Source organism: Oryctolagus cuniculus, chromosome 5 (genome assembly GCF_051225735.1).
Source record: "Oryctolagus cuniculus isolate XC-2025 breed Fujian yellow rabbit chromosome 5, ASM5122573v1, whole genome shotgun sequence".
In the NCBI taxonomy this organism is placed as follows: Eukaryota; Metazoa; Chordata; class Mammalia; order Lagomorpha; family Leporidae; genus Oryctolagus; species Oryctolagus cuniculus.
In genome coordinates this window covers 87,964,739-87,982,947 of record NC_142871.1, presented here as the reverse complement: position 1 = coordinate 87,982,947, position 18,209 = coordinate 87,964,739, and the positions used below count along the sequence as shown (strand labels likewise).

General features: G+C 37.5%; 1 long non-coding RNA gene across 1 annotated transcript in view; it reads right to left on the bottom strand.

The window, feature by feature from the left end:
- Nucleotides 1–571: 571 nt before the first annotated feature.
- Nucleotides 572–18,209, bottom strand: part of LOC149126571 (uncharacterized) — a 30,100-nt gene continuing 12,462 nt past the window's right edge. Inside the window, exon 3 of the long non-coding RNA XR_016233428.1 lies at nucleotides 572–899. This is a non-coding gene — a long non-coding RNA (uncharacterized LOC149126571). The remainder of the gene's footprint in view (nucleotides 900–18,209) is intronic.

Below are 18,209 nucleotides of genomic sequence, written 5' to 3'. Positions count from 1 at the left end.
AATAAAACAGATGACTAAAATTTAAGAAGGTGGTTATGTTTTCTGCTATTTAAAACTACTTGCCAATTCAAAAAATTTCTAGTGTGCTGCTGGGTTCTGCTAGAGATTGAATGACCATAAATGTCTTGAAAGTAAATGAGGGGCTGGTGCCACCTGCAGTGCCACCACCCCATATGCATGCCAGTTGGAGACCTGGCTGTACCACTTCTGATCCAGCTCTCTTCTATGGCCTGGAAAAGCAGTGGAAGATAGCCCAAGTCCTTGGGTCCTGTACCCGTGTGGGAGACCTGAAAGAAGTTCCTGGCTCCTGGCTTTGGATCAATGCAGCTCCAGCCATTGCAGCCATTTTGAGAGGAGGGGTAAACCAGTGGATGGAAGACCTTTCTCTCTCTCTGCCTCTGCCTCTATGTGGCTCTGCCTTTCAGATAAAAAGAAATCTTGTTTTTTTTTTTTTTTTTTTTTTTTTTTTAAGAAAGTAAATTACTAAGTGATTATGTGACTAGAGCTATCACTATTGAACTGAGCATCATTGACCTCAAGTCTAAAGTCAAATGGGCAGAGCCCAACTTTATTGTGAATGACACAGTTGGGATTAGGTCTGATCCGATACAGAATGTATAAGCAATGCATTTTACCCAAAGGGGTGGCTAAGACTCCCATACCAACTACCTCTTTTATACTAATGGCTTTTACAAATTTGCATAGGAATCCATCTTCATATAACTCTATCAGCTTTTCCTATGACTTGCTGATGAAGCAGCAACTCCCACCTTGTTCACATGTGCATTAGGGTGATGGGTTGATGACATCCATAAATAAACTGTTGCCACCTTTCTGTCACATTCAGAGGAATCCCTAATGCAGTGTGGTGAAGAGAAATCCTCCCAGTAGGAAGAGCTCTACAAAATACAAACACTTCGTCAATTAGTTATTTGGATATAGAAGTGGCCAGAGATACTACTTATGCATGTAGTATATAAGGATACTACCAGGTAGTGACAAATAGCTTGGCTTTTTGGTCATGAACCTTGATAAAGCAAGATTAAAAGATCAGGCAAGGGTGTCTGTGGAAAGAGGCATGCAAATGGCTGTATAATATGGGGCAAATGGCATGCACATTGTTGTCTTATGTTAATTCCTAAGAGTATTCTCTGGATAAATGGTATTCAACAACCAAGTAGTCAGGTTAGTTTGCTCCATGGATGTGAGCTATACTTTCTCCTGAACCTTCAGAAACTGCACTGATTGGACAGTTGACCCAGGAACAGAGTTGCAATCATGATTGGCAAGAAGGCCATTCATAGGCACAGCAGCATGGGTCCCTCTCCCTAATGCTGACCTAGCTACTGCACCTTGCTACTGAAAATGCCCAGTTTATTCATAGTAGAAACTGATGCTGAGTTCTTGATATATCATCCATCAAAAAAAGAATAGCCATCAATTTAGTTTTATTGGATTCCTTTCACCCCAGAGATGGCAACAATTCTACCTTGCTGGAATTAAAACCTAATATACTAATGGGTTTATGTTATCTTCCAGCAAAACCTCTACCAGCACTACCAAGTGAGGATTTATAGAATGCCTTATGCATTGGCATGGCATCCCCCACAACATTGCCTTTGCCCAGGGAGCTTATTTTATGGCAAAAGTGGTAGAGTAGTGGGTACAGGAGCAAAGGGTCTACTGGGAATCATTATTCATATTTACTGAGATGATATTCCCAGTATTCCCAGATAAAGTACCTGTGGGAAAGCCTTTTCAGGAGAAACCCAGGCCTAGACAGTAATTTGGTCAACCAGCTTGAAATAACAAATAATTCCAAATAATCCTGGTCTTAATATGAAATTATGCTGCATTATTCATACATGCAGAAGTTTAGGAAGAAGGATGATTTGGAAAATGAAAAATGATGGTTTCAATGTATCTGAATTTTATTCCTTATTCAATTTGCATTATGAACTGACAGTCATAGTGGTAAGCAGATACATCACGGAAATATTCATTCTCCTGTGTAAAGGGCACACTATCTAGAGATTTGCTACTACTTGTTTTACTCCTTAAAGTAGTATGAATTTGCCCAACATTATTTCTACATCATTAAATAACTGATAATAGTTACATTATCTAGGTAAATAAATAAAAAAAGAAGGGGAACGTTCTTCAACAACAAGGTAAGTGAAATGTGTGACATTACTTCTGTTGGTATTTATAATGTCAGTTTACGCTTTCACCATCAGAGGTCATGAAAGGACAATGTAGAGCAGAAAATTTGAGCTTCCTTGAAAATAAGTTTGAAATTTGAGCTGTAACATTCTTAGAAGGCTTCTAAAAAGAGAAAAATCACAAACTACTTAATGTCATTTTTTACATGAAAAATGTAAGTGTAGGATTATCTGGTGGAGTATAAGAACATAGGGTTATTCTTTGACTCTGGTGCTCTGTTTTTATTTTAAGAATAAAATTTAAAATGCAAAGAACTGAATACTAATAGGCTCAGAACTATAAACATTACACTTAATTTATTTTGGATTTTTGAATCTATAACAAAGGTATTCCACTTAATAAAAAATAAGTGAAATTAAAACTTATAAGTGTGTTGGATGATATGCATATTTCTAAGACAAATATAGCATCTACTTCGCAAAGTATTTTAAAATGTCCTTCAAAAACTATACATCTGAGAATCTGATGGTGTAAAATATAATAATGTCCTTAATAATAAAAATTAATTATATTTTTAATATCTACCACTTATATGTATTTTGCTTAAGTCTTAGGCAGAATATATTAATTTGAAACTTCTCTTGTTTGTGGATAAATTGTTAGAAATAAAAAAATTAAATTAACTTGCATTTGAGCGATAAAGCACAAATTCATCAGTTGTCATTGCTCTTTTTTGTATAATGATTTTAAGACCCCTTATAAAATAGTTGTTAATATTTTTCCATTAGTGTAGTTTGTTATATTCTCAAAAATACTGTAACTCATGAGATAAGAGACAAATACTATGTGATGTCACTTATATGAAGTAGCTATAGTAGTCAACTTCATAGAGATAGGAAGTAGAATGGTGGTTTCTATGGACTGGGAATAGGAGAGAATGGGGAGTTGTTATCTAATAAGAGTAGAGTTTCAGTTTTGCCAGCTGGAGAGAGTTCTGGAGCTAGGTTGCACAGCATTGTGAATATACCTAAGATAACTAAACTGTACACTTAAAATGACTTAGAGGAAAGTTTTATGTTATCTATATTTCACCATAATTTTTTAAGTGGGAATTTAAAAAAATACCATGGCACCTAGATTGAAGTTGGACAGCTGAAATCCTTTCTGTTAAAGTTGGCTCACAGTTGGCCAGCTGAGCTCTGCCAGCCCAAGGACCCACCACTGGACAAAAAGGACCACTGCAGGGCCGGGGTCTGGTTGAGAGAAATCATATTTCACCTATATAAGAAGTGTAATTAAAATGTAATACCATCCATCACAAATTCTCACTGGTTCAATAGGTAAAACAGTAGCATCCCACATCAGGTGTTGGGAGGACTAGATGATTTCAAACACAAGCACAAATTTGACCAGTGTCTTGTACATAATGCTCAGTACACCTTAGCTATAGGGCATTCTTTGTGAAGCTCATCTGATAATGTAGTAAACAATGAGTTGATACCGACTGCTATTATTACTCCCTTCATTATCTGTACCATTCTTCTAATATAGGATATAAAAAAGACACTTTTCATTGGTCTTTGGACCCCAGGTGTTACACAATGAGAAAACCTTAAAACTAAAAACAAACAAACAAACAAAAACCAAAAAAAACCCTTGTGACTCAGTAGGAGAATCTATTTCTATGGACAATTTGTTTACACAGCCAAAGCTCAGTCTTCGCAAACGTCCATACAATTATCCTTCCCCTCAGTTCTGTCTTATTTTTTTTTTTTTGAGTCAGTTCTATCTTTCAGGATTTATTCCCTAATTCAGTGGCTTTCAGGATTTGGAAACCTCTGTATTGCTACTGCCTGAAATCATTTGTGATCTGCAATGACGTCACTAGAGGGAATGGCTGATGAGTGCTGAGTGGGGCTAGGGTTTGAGAAATCCTTCGACATTTTATTGTGCTCTTTTCTTGATAACAATAACCATGCTAAAGAAATTCTTTGGATGTCTTGGATCTTTGTTGCTCACGCTGACTCAATTTATTAGTATGCAGGGGATCTTTAGAAAGTTCATGGAAAATGGATATTATCAAAAAACTATGTATGGACTTCAATTTTTTTGCACCAAAATAAACTTATCTGTTAATTTTGCTTTCTGTGAACTTTTTGAAGTACCATTAATTTTGTCATGAAAATAGGTCATTTAGATACGAAAAGAAGTTCTGCTACATGCATACCTATAATGTGCTCAATGAGAAATATTTTACTCAATTTTTGTTTGTTTTTAGTTACGTAATAAATTTCAACAGAAAAAAATATTAATTTCCAATATGAAATGGGAAAAAATTCTGATGCTTGCTTGAAGTCCTTCTTTGAAGAACTACTTTATCCAGAAAAGTCCAAGCACATGAACATTTTCTAGTCACTATATAAATCTCGTTGATGAAAACTCAGGCTTCTTTGAAAGCAAAAGAAAATATAGGAGACCTTTTCTCCAGTTCTACCAAACCTTTCACCAATGCTTCTAACAAGTTGCAAAATGAATTTCATCTCCATTCCCTCCCTTGCTTGCCCTCTGCAGGAGGTTTTAATGAGCAAGGAGCTGGTTCTAAGAATGAAAGCCAAAAGAATAGGAATCCTGAATAATCCACCACCTGCATTATTCCTCATCCAATAATCAAGAACATTGAGAGCAGCACTACTTCTGTAACACCACTGCCTTATTAAAAGAATTATTTAACTTGGAGGGAACCGCAGAAAGAACAAAAGAACAATTGAACTCATGTTTATTTTATGCTCATATCCAAGTTGGCAGTGACCTTCACATATTTCAAGTTGGAAATAACAGCTTCTTTTTGCTTTTATCTCCAGTAAATTTATTTGTTTTAAAATGTTATTTATTTATTTTAAAAATGTATTTTCTGATTTATTTAAATGCCTGCATGTTCTCTGCTTATTCCCATAAGATCATAAACTCTTTTGGGATAGGCACTGTGTTATTAATTTTTGTATCAGACCACCATTTTGTATGAAATTGCTGGTTGTTGAAATTATTGGCTTTATTAGGTATCAGTCCAATTTCATTATCTATTTTTTTTAAGATTTATTTTTATTTGAAAGGCAGAGTGACAGAGGGGAGGCAAAGAGAGATTGATCTTTCATCTCCTGATTCACTTCCTTCCTAATGGCCACAACATCTATGTCTGGACCAAGTGAGCATCAGGAGCCCACGCATTTGGGCCATCTTCTGTCTTCTGCTGCCTTCTCAGGCACAGTAGTGGGGAACTGGATCAGAAGTGGAGCAGATGGGACTTGAACTAGTGCTCATATGAGATACTATTGTCGCAGGTGGTGGCTTAACTCACTGTGTCACAATGCCAGCCCCTGGTTTAAGTTTTAATTAGAACATTTGTAAATTTTCCTACATCTTGAATGGATAAAGTCATATATATGGGGGAAGCTGCTGTTCTTTCTTCCTCCACTACCGTCTGACCCACACCTGTGCATGAGGGATACAGTTTATTCTTAAGTCTGAGGATGGGTAAGCACATTATTCCTGGGTAATTACAAGTTCAATAAAATTGTGGTAGTCCATTATTACTCTAATTCTACATGACTGTAATGATGACCAAACTTCTAAGGTGATACAATGAGAGAGCAGGAATCTGTAGAATCTCCTCTGTCAGCTCAGCGGTTGATCAGGGTAAAGCCACGTGTTCTTTTGTCTCCCAGTTTAATCTGGCTAAATATTGCCTCATGAGAAAATTCTCTCATTTTGGGTCTCAACTCTGAAGAGCTCAGAGAAAATAAAGGAAGTCTTGACTAATCACCCACTGCTGCAGAATAGAGTTCCCTATGCCTGTAGATTGAGGATGATGCTTGGTGATGATCTTTGGGATAAGGCACCTGCCCTAATGCCTTTGGGAAGCTGGATGAAGCTTTGCTATTTTAGCCACATTTTCCCCATGAGTTATATAACTTCTGCTAAATTAACTTTTTTCAGTAGTTACATTTCTTTCTTATTACAATAAACACATTTAGGTGATTTACACTCTGGAAAGCTATTTTATATGCATAGGTAAAGATGTAGGATTTATGCTCCCCTCCCCTTGATCCCTCAAGGAAGAGTTTTCTTGAGAAAGAAAATCAAACCCATGAGATTATAACCTCCATATTTTGAGATTGTTTCTGACTCTTGATAATCTTTTAAAGAAGACAAATTCAATTTGCACTGAAATTAAATTTCTTCATTTAAAAATATGTAACAAGGATACTGAAAGAAATGAAGACTATATACTATAATAACAGTAATATGTGCAAATCTGGAAAGAGCTGCAGGCTGGTTTGGGGGGAGGCCTGCATGGAGGAGTCTCAGCTATGATTTAACTGCGGGGGTGGACTGTATTGTGTAGAGCCTTGAAATGTCACCATCGTGAATCTACTTTATTTGAACCAAAACATCGAATGGGTTTGTTTTGATACAGGAATATGGCTGACAAGTCTACTGTCTTGGAGGATTGAGCTGGAAGGTTTGAGAACTCCCAGGCCTCATTTCAGTGGAGCCACAGCTTGGTGAATCACATGGGTGGGGAGGCAAGGTTGGCAGGGGCTAGCAGGAAATGGAACGAAAACCAATTAGAAACAGGCTACTGAGAACAGTAGCTTCTGAACAGTAGAACAAAATGGTATACTTTTGGCTCAGATCAATGGCATTTTAAATTCTGGATAACACAACCAGAATATAAGCTAATCTAAGTTTGTTTTACATGTTTGGTTCTGGCAACTTTTCAAAAAAAGAAGAGCTTCTTAGTTATTTTAAAAAATTTTTAAAACATCTTTACTAAAATCTTAGGATATGATAGAATTTCAAATATCAAATTTAGAATTGTAATTCAAATCTTATCAAATATTTATGTATAATTTCATATAAAATGTGCATGGGACATTCATTAAAATGTCTAGGCTGGGAGGCCTATTTGATTTATTTCTTTATATGTTACCATATTTCTTAATTATCTGTTTTGAAAATGTAGTCTTTTTTTTGATGTTTGATGAAAAGGAAGGCACTAATATTGAAACACCAAAGTGCATACAGCCTTTACTTACAATTTGTTATTTTTGCATGAAATTTATTTTTTAAGAAATAAAGTATTTAAGATAATATTAAAGTTCTGTTATATTATTTTATATTTAAAATCATTATATTTAAAATTTTTTATTATAAAATACATTTTTAATCAGAAAAAAGCAATAAGAACTTTAATTTTCTGAGAAGTTCATATTATCAGGGTTGCATTTCACATGCTTAGGATGCTTCCATGGGTAATTTTTTTTTTTGACAGGCAGAGTTAGATAGTGAGAGAGAGAGAGACAGAGAAAAAGGTCTTCCTTCTGTTGGTTCACCCCTCAAATGGCCGCTACTGCCGGCACTCTGCACCGATCTGAAGCCAGGAGCCAGGTGCTTCCTCCTGGTCTCTCGATGGGTAATTTCTAATGTGAGTTTCATATTTAAAAAAAAATCTAGAATAGTGAATAAACAGTAAACTTAAAATAATATTTACAGTTTAAAAATAATTTTATGTTGGCAACAAAGATTTCACATTGTGGAAGAGGTCAAAAATAATAATATTTAATAGTAAAATAAATAACAAAATAGGAATGGCAGAGATGCACAATGAGAGGTGCAAAAGAACTTCCCCTTTGATTTTTCTTTCTTTGTTTAGGTCAGAGTAGTTAAAATATTTCTTCCTAAGCCTGAAAAATCCATGTACTACTTGTGTTTTTTTTTTTTTTCTTTTTGGTATACGAGGCCAAATGCAGGGGCCCAGTGTGAAGATGGGAATCCAATTTAGATATGAAAGTAGGGATAGGAGGTAATCATCAATGTATCCAAGTAAACAGCATACTTTAATGGTTTCATAAAAATACTGTTCATACCTGCACTTGAAGGGCATATTATGACAGAACTCAAGCAAGAATATGTGGAATTTCTCTGGCAAAAAAAAAAAAAAAAAACAAAAAAAAAAAAAAAAAAAAAAACCCTACATGAAAGATCTCCGTGAGTGAGATACCAGTGAAAAGAACAGGTCATCAAAGAAGGAGGTGCCTTTTTCTGAAGGGAGGAGAGAACTTCCACTTTGACTACGACCTTGTCTAAATATGATCAGAGTCGGTGAACTCAAAAGGCTTCCATAGCCTTGGCAACTCATGACAAGAGCCTAGGGTGATTACTGATGCCATAAACAAGAGTGTCAATTGGTTAAGTCAACAACAGGAGTCACTGTGCACTTACTCCTCATGTAGGATCTCTGTCCTTAATATGCTGTACATTGTGATTTAATGCTATAACTAGTACTCAAACAGTATTTTTCGCTTTGTGTTTCTGTGTGGGTGCAAACTGTTGAAATCTTTACTTAATGTATGCTAAACTGATCTTCTGTATATAAAGATAATTGAAAATGAATCTTGATGTGAATGGAAGGGGGGAGGGAGAGGGAAAGGGGAGGGTTGCGGGTGGGAGGGAAGTTATGGGGGGGGGGAAGCCATTGTAATCCATAAGCTGTACTTTGGAAATTTATATTCATTAAATAAAAGTTAAAAAAATATGTGGAATTTAAAGTTTCTCAAAAATCCAGGTTAAAAATTTTGTATCAAAAAAGTGTCTGAGATCCCCTACAGTGTCAAAGCTTCCCAGCCACATTGATGAAAGCTATAACTTGTAGAATGAAAAAATAAGATTTTGCATGTAAAAAACAGTCTATCACTGAGTCTTACAATAGAACAATTACATTTTCCCTGGAATTTATGTATAATGACTACTCAATTTCCCCATCACAACCACTGTATCATTTCCCCTTCCAAAGTTAACTTTTCTGTTTAATTTCCTCTTAACAAGTTTGGTCCATGTTGGTAATTACCATGCGTACTCTCTCTCCCAGAGTAAGGAATAAACTCTCTGTGTCTCCAAAAGGCATCCATCTGACACCTGACAATCTTATTTGTTGAAAAAACATAGTGCTTGAAAATAGACATTATTCATAAATGCTTCCTGTAATATCTGTGGACATTAGTAATATAAATTATGTTTTCTACTATAAGTAAAAATACAATACTTAGCATATAATTTACTGTTCTTTGAAATGTAATGACTACATTCTCAAAACAATTCTTATGTTGTTATACTGATACTATACAATATTACTTTGAAGAGTTTAAGGACTTTTATCTCATTTGCAATATGTGAAGTCTAGTAGAGGCAACAGACTCTTCATTCCTCTTTAATCTCTTCATAGCACAAAGAAGATCACATAAATTTTAGTGTGTATGAGCATTATCTAATGTGATTTGAGTACTTTTGAAATTGCTTTAACCTTCGTCTGTGAAATAATGGAAAATTTTTATAAGATTGCTATGCTACCTGGCTCCTAAGTAGTTTAGGCAATGAAACAACTGCACATAAACTTTGGTATAGATGTGACCTTAGCAGTCTGCCAAAGACCATGCTATAGCAAATGTCAGAACTGTGCTGAATATGAGGGTGATGGCCAGCGCTCATGCCAGGAGTGACTTCCAGCTTGTAGTCATCTTGTGAAGTTCTGGGAACTATTACTTCCTGTCACTGGGCATGAGGAAGATGGTTTCTGCTACTGGTAGAAGAGGTCACATATTCTGGTGCTCACCCTTGGACTCCAATATATTCTTCCAAGGGGAGCCACAAAAAGCAATGGAACAAACTTTACAGAGGACATATTTTGTCCTAGGCACCATGTCCAGAGATAAAAGACATAGTCCTCACAAAGAGGAACTCACTGTTCAATGACAAATATTATGAATTATAGCACTCCATGAGCAACGTTATAATAAAATGCTGTGACTACAAATGCAAGAGCTCAGCTTGGAGATACCAGTTAGGGCCTCATAGCAAAGGTGGTTTTGGACCAGGAATAAATAGGTACTCCCTTATTAGAAAACAAGGAATAAGCTTTGTAAAGCTTGAGAACAATGTATTTAGAGAGGAAAAAGGAACATGTCTTCTTGGGGAATGTTGCATGGCCTGAGTAGCTAAAGCATAATTTGCAGCACTGTCCACATTTTATGTCCATTCTCCTTATATGAAGCGGAAAGATCTGCCTCTTGATTTTGAAGCGCCTATTGTTCCCCCTTTATGGGCAAGGAGTGGGAAAAACTAACTTTGGCTCTCCAGTTTGATGCATCAGGAGAGAAAAACATATTGAGTGGAGAATCCTTCTGGTGATCACAGCGCGGAGTTGTAGCGCGGAATTGTAGCTTTCAGGGGCAGCAATGTTGAGGGATGGAGGTACTTGTCCAGGGGAAGCAGCAATGGGGGTGCCAAAGCACAGGACCATCGCTGTGTGGTGATGGTTACAGTAGTGGTCATAATGGGTTGATTCCGTAGTCTGTTTTTGACTGTGGTTTTTCTGCTTAGTCTTTCTTTCTGCTTTTCCAGCCCTCTCAAAATTTCTGTGAGCTTCTCAATATATCCTGCCATAAATTCCTTTCCTGCTTTGTCAGCTATACTTCTTGCACCTAATGATCCTGTCTAGGTCAATAGATGTTATGTTTGAGTTGGAGGTTATAGTAGAATATGAAGGGTATAATATACCATGCTTGGTTTTCATACTGAAGGCTTTAAAATAGAGGGATGATATAATCATATTTACTTTAAAAAAATATTTCCACTATGTTGACATTGATGTGGAGAAGAGAAATTATGAGAAGAAGTCCAAGTAGAAGACTACTGTGGTGGTTATGTAAGAAATATGAGGGCTTAAAAGCAAGGGACAGTGAGGCAGAGAGAGAAAAATACATTGATTTGGGTGACCTATAGGGATAGGGAAGAGTGAGGAGTTAGTAGCTAGCTTGGATGGATGGATAGATGGAAGGAACGAAGGAAGGAAAGAAGGGAAGGCAGGCAGGCAGGAAGGATGATGGCCAATTGACCGATTGAGCTTAAGAGGATTTGGATATGTAGATTCATTGAATTTAAGGTGCAATTGGAGATGTCCAAGTAGCAGGTGCAAATGCAGGGCTCGGTTTGCACATGAAGTGAGGGCTGAGAAGGTACAGACTGCTTTTTAGGTGGTCAGACTGGATGGAGAAGCTTTGAGAGTCACAGGCAGGTAGATAGCTAAAAAAAAAATTCTCAGGACAATCAAAGCAACCACTCTTAAAATATTAATATAAGTATTCTTTCTTCCACTACTGGTTGTTTTATTGTATAACTTGTGAAGTGGTATTAAAATTCAATTGCAATTGGAAAAAAAGAAGTACTAAGGTTTAGTTTTGTAATTTATATTTTGCAAGCAGGAGGATTTTTTTTTTCCAAATGACATGTTGCATAGATACCCCAATTTTAAAACATCTGAAAATGGAGGCTCTCTGGTTGAAACAGGCCTGGAGGCTCCAAGTAGTTAACTGCTGAGCCTCCCTTTCAATTTTCAAGATGGTATTTGAGGTACCTCCTGAGATTTCCAAGGCTCCAGGTGTAATGAACATGTCCACCTATGTCTCTATAATTTATCTCTCTATCTATCCACTCATCTGTCATCTATCTAGTACATCCACATAGTCTACCTGCAAAATGTCTGCCCATTCCTTACCTGTGCCCATTAGCAGGGCTGCCTTGTTCCTTGTCTGAGCCTCTGGCTCCTGTTTTTCTCTGGTAGCTATTTGCAAAGGCATATGGAGCAGATCCATGGCTGCCACTGCCTATCACGAAAACATCAAGGGTATTGTTCCAGGGTATTCTTACAGCTCCCTAACCTGGGGTGCCAGAGCAGTGCTGGGTACTCAACACAGGTGGGCATAAGGGCCTCCTTTCTTGCCCTGTGACATACTTTTGTCCATGGCCCAAGATGCATTTGAGCATTTTCATTTGCTTAACGCAATTGACTTTTCAGTAAATCCAGATGAGAATGGATTCCATACCAATCCCTCCCATCTATACTTTTTAATACTGTCACTAATCCTGTTATGAAACAAAAGCAAATAAATAAATGGAGTCATATATATTTGCAAAAATGTGTGTGTGTGTGTGCATATTTCTGAATACGTGTGAGAGGTAGATGCTGATGTTCATATTAATACTAATCCATCAGTATCTAGCCCAAAATGCCTTACTACACATGGGACTCAGATTAAAAAACTGGACTACTGTGAAAAGGACAATGTCTTTGTCACGAGAGCAAGATCACTATCTTATTTATGGTATTTATAAATGTGTGGATTGGGTTTTAAGTTACTCCATCTCCTTAAGCAGTAATTTATCATTAATATGGGAATAATTATATTACTTATTTTTCAGCCTTGTTAAACAAACAAGATAGTGTTGCTAAGGTACTTGATCCTAGTAGGAGATTGGAAAATAATTAAATGAATCTGATCTATTTTTCTAGATAACTTAAAATGGGTTTGATTAGCATATGCTTTCTGTAGTGACCTTCCACCCTATCCTCTTTTCCATTAAAAAATCAGTTTCTTCTGTGGACATGTACATTTGTATTACAGAAGAGATAAGCACATGTACACAGAAGAGAGCGATTTTGAATATATGGAATCATTTAATCTGAGGAACTACAGCTTCTCTTTATTATGGAAATAAAGCATTAAAATTTTGTGTGTGCATGATGTCATTCTAAGATGACTTGAACTGCAGAAAATATTTTCAAAATATTCCCAACTAACAATCTGTGAGCAAGGGTGGACCTATGGAAATAGTTTGCAAAGTGTGCCTTTTGTCTCCAAACATCTAGCATGATTGAAGAAAACTTTTATGCTTTGAAAGCATTTTTTCAGCTACATAAGCTCTTGGAATGAAAACAAGCAGTAGGGCTATTGAACCAGGCAAAATAATGGAGATGTTGACAATTTTCGTTTTAAAAATTTTGTCAGTTGCTTCTGGCTTTTTTGTACCATATGCTCTTTTCTTTTTCCCACTTTATATCAGACACAGACTGTTTCTCAAAGAGATTTCCTGCTCCTCGCTAATCTGTTCATCCTTTCCTTCTTTTAAACAAAATTGCTCGGATAAACTATTTAGTAACAGAGAGATTCACTTGGGAAGATAATGGCTTAAGTTTTCTCTCTCATGGTTTGAAAAGTTTTATATTGGAAAACTATTTTAGAGCTACAGGGAGAAAGTAAAATCGTATTAATGCTAACAGAAAGGTTTGCATGTTTTTCATACTTCTTAAAAAAATCACTGAAAATGAGACGCTGTCTACTTAGCCTCTTCATGCATTAATTCCTTCATCCATTTATTCAACAAATATTTTGTGAGCACTTGGAGGTATTACGTGCAGCACTGATAAACCCTGGAGAAGACCTATTATTAGAGATCATTCTTGCCCTAATGGAACTCAAAAAAGGGTCAGAAGTGGGAAAATATTTGCAAAGCCATACAGAGAACACATGCTCTCTACTGATGATCTTGTGATCCTCTGTGGGAAGCTTAAAAGACATGGGAAATAATGCCCATCACTCTTCAATCCTCTACTTACAAAGCCAATTTTATTATCAGGATTTATTTACTGAGTCTTTGCTCAGATATGTGAAATGACTTGTCTAGCAAGCCTGATAATTGAACCTAGCCATTCATATTTATATGGTATATGTATCTATGTGTTGTATATAAGATGATTTATTAAAAATTTCATATTGTATATAAGTGCTTTATAATAACAATGGCATTTTTAGAGTTATTCTGGAGGGTCTTTTATCTTTTTTATTGCTTAGTTTTTAAAGATGGGATTATTACTGTGAACATGACAAAGAAAGCAACTTGAACAAAGTTCTTAATTCACCACTGCTTGTTTGCTTTTAATTCAGGACAAAACTGTTAACCTTTACAAAAAGACAACTAGGAATATGGTTAAATATTTATTTTCATAATCTCTAGTTTCACATATTTGTAAGTTCAGAACTGAAACCCTATACCTCCTCCAACGCCCCAGCAATTTTAATGGGACAAACTCTTTTTTTGAACTTTTTCCCCTGACTTAGTCTCTTAATTTTTATGGCTATAAAAAATAAAACATGAAAAAGAATCAGATATATTTTATCTTTCATGTATGACAGATGCTCCCTCACCCATGTTTCATGGACATAATCCATCTTTAGAAAATGCATCTTTAAAGATGGGTATTTCTGCCAGCAAACTCATGAAAAGAAGACTGCTTTTCTTGATTAGCAAATCCTTCATAGTCTTGGGGACACATGCTACTTAAGTTTCTGGTTCTGAGTATTCTTTACATAGTAAAAGAATTAACATGAGACTACAATGTAGACGATGGCTATGAGCATACTGAAATGATGATACGGCCACTCAGAACACTTTGGAGCCACTTAAAATGGACTAGATTTGTAGCAAAATACCAATGTGAATCAGTGACAGTTTCATTTCTAAAATGGCCATGGAAGTATAGGTGTTAATTTGGATATTTTTAATGGACAAAAATGAGAAAAAAATAAAGTATTAAATATGGACATAAAGGAAGCCTGGGGCCCTCACTGTCCAACTATCAGATACAAGTTTGTTTTAAGTGTCACAGAAGACCAAAGATCTGTCCTCTCTTGCTTAGAACTGATCCTATCTCCTTATAATACTGGCAGAGAGAGCAGCTTTGCCTTGCAGATTTTCACCAGTTATTTTTAGTTCTTCTGAAGCCTGGGAAATAAGAAATATAACCTCCTTGAAAAATCCAAGCAGGCCAACCATAGCAGGGCTCTGAATCTGATTAGATAAAACAACAAAGAGGTTCTGCTGGGGCAGAGGCAGGAAGAGCCAAGGTGGGTGGCAATCTCTGCTTAACTCGGGGGAAATGGAGCCTCAAAGAACTCAAAAGTGGGTGAAAAAAATAACATAAGCAAGAGACAACTTTCCCACATCTCAGGTCACTCTCTAAATACAGCTAGAAAAATTGTCCCCACACTAAGCTTTTTTCTTCTTTATTTCTGAAGTATAATAAACAGTATGTGAATGCATTTTTTACCCTCAGCAGCATACTGGGAGAGATATTCGCTCTCTGGGAAGGTCTGTGCTCTGTGTTAACCAGTTTTCACCCCTCTCTTGAGCTTAGAAGGTAAGTCAGGACAAAATGTAGGTTACAATGATGGATATTTGTTTTACATTGCCTGATAGGAACCTGGATTGATTTAACACAAACTTGTCCCATGGTTGTTACAATGGGAGAGAATCATGGGAATAAAATAGTGGGGAGTGCATCTACCACCAGACACAGCTAAGAAATAAAACTTCTTCCAGTTCTGCATTTGATTTTTGGGATCACTTTGCCAGACTTTAGCCTGGTGAAGACCAGGCAAAGAGGGAGGAGGTGGGGTGGGTGGCTGATGTGCTGACAGTTGTCATCCCGAGCTTTGACAGAGCTCGAGTTAGAGGCATGAGGCACCACATTGTAAAAGAAAACAAATAAAACGTGGGCTGGGTACTGAAATACAAGATGTGGACATCTGGCATCATCAGTGCTTTGGAAGCCACTAAAGTACCTTGTAGTTCAGTTTCACTGCTGAAAATGTAGGGCTTGTCTTACATTTCACATTCATTTGATAACTTGAACATGATCCTGAGTTCTTTCCCATTGTGTCCCATATTGCCAAGACCCATGGTTAAAATTGTGGAGAAGCAGCAAAGAGTCAAATCATAACAAGGCATTTAATTTGTTTCTTAGGGATGAATAAACTCAACCCTTTCAGCTTCCTTCCTCTTTTCTCTCCGAGTTTGTCACATTCTCTCTTTATTTATCAACATCCTGGTTCTTCTTTAACACATCACTAATAGCTGAGAGGCACGTTGCCTATGAGGAAGAGGGTGTTAGTAGAGGAACTGCAGACACAATTGGCCTAGGGAATTCCGCAGGCAGTGCAGAGGTCCAAGAGACACTCTGGGCATAGAAGAGGAGGAGTGAGACAGTATGGTCAGCTCAGCCGAGGCCCCAGCTGGTCCTGTGACTCTGCCAGACTCTACTTGGTACAAGCAGTTGTGTGTGTGTGTGTGTGTGCGAGAGAGAGAGAGAGAGAGAGAGAGAGAGACATCTACTGCTTTGCCCTTATGAACATCAGTGATAGGCCCAAAGGGTGGAGGTAGAGAAGCTGCCTGGCAGCATGAGGGCGGCTGGTCTGAGATCAACGTGTCTCGGCATCTGTCTCTTTCCTGTGAGATGCCATGGGAGAGGGTACCTGGCACTTGTTTCTCAGTACCACTGTGGCACTGTCGGTACAGGGATACGTGCACTGGACATGGAAAAGGATGGCCCCACTCTGGGCAGCCATCTATACCGTTCTGCCTTTTGAATTATAGAAATATAGACAAAGGCACAGAGAGACATCTGATATTAAAATTTCACATGCTATCTTATATCATACTCTCACATTTACCCAAAAACATCACCTTGACAAAATGTGTCACTGCTGGCATTGTGACACAAGGGCCTGGGATTGAGTTCTGCTTCAGTATCTTGCCAAGCTGACTGGGAGGTAGCAGATGATGGCTCAAGTACTTGGGTCCCTGCCACCCACATAGGAGATCTGGATGGAGTTTTTTTTTAAAGATTTTATTTATTTATTTGAGAGGTAGAGTTACAGACAGTGAGAGGGAGACACAGAGAAAGGTCTTCCTTCTGTTGGTTCACTCCCCAGTGGCCACAACGGCCAGAGCTACGCCAATCCGAAACCAGGAGCCAGGAGCTTCTTCTGGGTCTCCCACGTGGGTGCAGGGGCCCATGGACTTCAGCCATCTCCTACTGCCTTCCCAGACCTCAGCAGAGTGCTGGATTGGAAGAGGAGCAGCTGGGACTAGAACCGGCGCCCACATGTGATGCCGGTGACGTAGGCAGAGGATTAACCTACTGTGCCATGGCATCAGCCCCTGGATGGAGTTCTTAGCTTCTGGCTTTGGCCTGGACCAGCTTAGCAGTTGCAAGAATTTGGGGAATGAACCAGGAGATGAAATCTCTCTCTCTCTCTCTCTCTCTCTTTCTCTCTCTCTCTCTCTATACACACACACACACACACACACACACACAATGATCTTCATTTAAAATAAACTTTAAAATGTGTCTGTCCTGTGAAATATGTAATATTGACTGCTAACTTCCTCTTCATTAAGCCAAGCTCTGTGGTCTATAGAGAAGTGTTCTGCTCTGTGGCTGTCAGCCTTTTGTTTAAAGTACTTGTATCACTATGCAATGCTTGTAAGATAGACTACCTGCACCAAGTCCTGAATTCCTAATTGAAAATATACAAATACATCCATGGAACTTATGAACTAACTCTAAAGATTATATGAAATTTGTAATATAAACTTTGCATGACAGTGTGACAATTAATAATGCAATTAGCTATCAATCTAAGGCATAATAGAACACTCCTAACTTTCTAGTTATCATTTTCCTAGCTTCAAAATAAAATGCAGTACTTTTAGGGAAAATTGTTCGGTTTATAAAGTATATTTACACATGTCACCTGCTAAGAAGTTTAGAGCATAGTATATTAGCACCCCCACCTCCCCACCCCAATTTAGCTTTAAATTTCTGTTAATCTATGTATAGACTCCCATTTATGGATACAGACTGGAAGATACTTTCTAACAATAAAAACAATAGGACGACATGACTCCATGCAGAGGAGTGAAATATGAATGTTCTCCATAAAGTCCTTGGATCTCCAGATAGTTCTTTTAGAATCACCATGTGGTACTCAGGCTTTTATTGCTTTAAAAAGCATCAGAGATTCATTGTCGGAGACTTCCGAAGTGGAGGAGACAGTCTGTCAATGTCCTGGCAGGCAGAGCAGCTGAAGTCAGGCAGCCACCCACATGGTGCCAAATCTGCCACCATGGAATTGGCTGTACAAACTAAACAACAGCACAAAATATAAAAGGGTGTCTTGAAAGCAACACCCAGATGAAGCCTAAAACCTAGGCTGTGCCCTTTGTTGCTGCAAGCTTTAGAAAGTGGTCATTTCCTCAGAAAACTGAAACATTTTCAAATAAGAATTTTGTAGTGTATTTGTCAGGGTCAA